The sequence below is a fragment of the Bombus bifarius genome, unplaced genomic scaffold, assembly GCF_011952205.1.
Source record: "Bombus bifarius isolate JDL3187 unplaced genomic scaffold, Bbif_JDL3187 scf7180000009457_frag, whole genome shotgun sequence".
NCBI classification, from domain to species: domain Eukaryota; kingdom Metazoa; phylum Arthropoda; class Insecta; order Hymenoptera; family Apidae; genus Bombus; species Bombus bifarius.
Window position 1 is genome coordinate 1 of NW_022885132.1, and position 3,515 is coordinate 3,515.

The 3,515-nt window shown below is 37.7% G+C and overlaps 1 long non-coding RNA gene across 1 annotated transcript; it reads left to right on the forward strand.

Moving 5' to 3' along the window:
* The first annotated feature begins 2,902 nt into the window (after positions 1–2,902).
* On the forward strand, positions 2,903–3,295 carry LOC117215229. Its single transcript, XR_004489046.1, has 3 exons — positions 2,903–2,923; positions 3,090–3,185; positions 3,257–3,295. It is a non-coding gene; the product is annotated as an uncharacterized LOC117215229 (long non-coding RNA).
* Positions 3,296–3,515: the final 220 nt, after the last annotated feature.

Sequence of the window (3,515 nt, forward strand, 5' to 3'; positions counted from 1 at the left end):
ATTGTTTCTATAGGTTCAAAATGAAAAATGAATATTTAGAAATATTTAATTACGACAATGCTATTTGTGTCAGCATCAGTGGCTTGTTACTCAACGACTTTGCTAGTACTTTTTGAAACATAAAGTTAGTTTTCAATTAACACTTATACTAGAGGCGAAATTATAAATGCAAAATAATTGATAATACTAATTTATAAGTACCTAATTATTAGTATCTTAAAAAATATATTTATACAAAAATCACGATAATCATGAAAATGGGGAAATCCTATATTCTCGACTCAATTCACAATTTATTTTGTATATTAATTAGATTCCGCGCTCATCAGTACGTACTCACTGGCGACATCGAGAAAATGTATCGGCAATTCCTCGTACGACCAGAGGATCGGAAATATCAAAGGATATTATGGCGCAGCGCGAGTGGAGAAACAGAAACATATGAGCTTAGCACCGTAATACTCTTATCATAGAAATAGAAGCAGTCCTCAATTCCCGCCCGCTAACTCCTATCTCCACCGATCCAAATGATCTCCTAGCCCTCACTCCCGGACATTTCCTCATTGGCGATTCATTAATGTGCTTACGTGATCGAGATTACAGAGACATTCCATCGAACCGACTCTCCAAATGGCAGCATATCCAACAGCTTAAACAACATTTTTGGAACCGCTGGCATAAGGAGTATTTGAACGAGCTAACCAACCGCAATAAATGGAGCACGGGTGGACACAGCATCCAAAAGGGCACAATCGTCATCCTCAGAGAGGACAACGTTCCCTCCATGCATTGGCCTCTGGGCCGAGTTATCAAGGTTCATCCAGGCGCCGATGATGTCATCCGGACAGCTACAGTTCAGACGGCAAAGAGCATTTTGGATCGGGGCGTCAAAAGGCTTGTCCCACTGCCAATTCAACCCGATCTCGAGAAACCCGAACAACTAGCCACCGAGACGAAATAAGATGGGAACTTCAACCACACCTCGCTAGTTTGATCGGTACCCTCTCAACGGGGGGGGAGAATGTTACGCCATGCGGCTTACCATAGGTCATATTCTTAACTATCGATCGCGGCACTATAATGTCGCAGACGGATCGTCGCGTCTGCCCGGCAAACAAACATTGTAGTGGCAAGCGCATGGTTCATTAAGCAGGGCGACTTCCAGAAACGTCGACTCGTGGCCCGTATTTTACCTCGCGTAAAAGAATGTGGCGTGATCCGAACGTAGTGGGGGTCGCCTTCCAGAAAAAACGAAAAAAATCGAAAGGCGTTCAGAACTTTTCGAGAAGTCGAACCGTCAACACACGTGGTATGTCGCGCATTACTTATCAACCAAAACGCAGTTACATTTTTTTGTTCCATTTATATCTTTCTAGTTAATAAGTTGTTGAAATAAACATTAATTTATTTGTGTTAATTCTGTGGAATTTCATTGAACTACCCTTATTATCATAATCGAAATAAGGGGATCGATCAGTTCGTGGCGTCGATTATTTAACCGTAACGGGAACTTACAACTCTCGTTGACGTGCTATCCCGCGATCGCGTCTCTCCGCGAACGGTCGAAACAAAATGATTCACTAAAAACTGTCCTGAATTCCTAAGAATTTATTTACCGCAAAACTGACAAAGTGTTTATTTAAAAAATGAGGTTGAAGGTAGTCCTTTTCTTTCATTTCATTCATTTTCATTTTCTTTCTTAAGTATGGCTAACACAATATCTAATCAATTAAAATTTTATATTTTCAAGTGAAAAGTTTCTTTAGATAATTATTATCAACATGATGACTAACTCTTACGGATTAATACGTGTCTGTAGGGCAATCCGGTGGACTTGATCGGCTTTTTACTTCGAAAGTTGAGTAATCGGTGTCGCTTTCTTACGCATCTTTGAACTGTATAAATGTTTTAAAATTGCTTGATCCAGAATGTACCACACCGGACAATCAAGAAGGCAGGTGCCTTGACTACAGAAAATGTAAACCTCTGCAAGAAATATGGCAGATACAGTACCGTACAGCCACCGATTTTTATAGACGATCAGTGTGCAGATACCAGGTCAATGTTACGATCGTTTGCTGTCCGGACGATCCAAACAAAGAGAAGAGAGAAATTTTAATAAAAACTGTGTATAAGTATAAGGCTTGGCGACCACCATACTGTGGTTTTAGCAACGTCTCTCATACCAGGGTGGTCGATGGTAAACCAGCTGAACTTGGTACGTTTTATGTCTTTCTTTCCGATTAATAATAAGCCATTTACTGCAAAGAATGAACTTTAAAGGCATTAAACAGCACATCAATGTACATTTCAATTAGACTAAATAATAATGCTATGATTTTATCGGTAGTAACTTTACTTATTAACTTGAATTATTTCTTTCTTTTACTTCATGTTAGGAAGAGTATCTTTTTGCTTGAAATAAAAAATTGATATAGGAGTAATAATATGGATAGAGATCAAAAACTGTTAGGGCAGAAATTACACGTTTGAACTTTATAGTTCAGTATAGTTCAAATAGAAATTATATAGAATTATTTAATAATTTGTATTCCACTGGAATAAAAATTTAATTTCTGTCTTTATCAAATCTCTATTTCAGAGTATTTGTACGTATGTACTTATCGTCTGCTGTATGATCGAATATCGAATAGGTAATAATCGTTGTTACTCATTATGTGAGAAAAAATTATGTATATTCACAACTATGACTATTGCATTTTAGGCGCTTGGCCATGGATCGCTGCATTAAGTTTTCATGATCCCCGAAACCCAGACAAACCACTATGGAAGTGCGGAGGTTCCCTGATAACGGCTAGGCATGTTTTGACCGCAGCACATTGTGCACATATGGATGGAATAGAAAACATACACAATCATAATATTGCCATTCTTAGATCGGTGGAGGAGGTGCCATTTTCGAGTAAGTCCTCAAATATATATATATATATGCTATTGAGTATTACTGAAGTATCATATCCTGAAATTTCTTACTGTACACATATATTGTGTCATAAAGCGTGTACAATTCTTTCTTATACTTTTGGTCATTCGTTTCCTGCATTTTCATTTATTTTTTTATTTTTCAGGGTACGTATATCCCATTTGTACGAAAGAGCCCCTACGAAAGAGCAACTTCGTCGGCTATAACCCCCTTGTTGCTGGATGGGAAGCATTAAGATATAGTAAGTGATATCAATTTTATAATAAAATTAAACAGTTCCAGTCTTAAATATCTTTCTTATTTTCTTCGTAGGACGACCACGACGTAATGCATTAATGGAAGTACAAATGCCAGTGATTAAGAACGCCGAATGCAAAATAGCTTATTCCAAATTTCCTAATGCACCTGATATCACTGATGGTATAATATGCGCCGAACATGCTCAGGGTGGAAAGGATTCTTGTACGGTAATTAAGTTACAGAGTTACTACAAACTATATGGTATCTGAAGACACGTCAATTCGAATTAACATCAAATCGACGTCTTAAACATTAGAAATAATAGATAAAC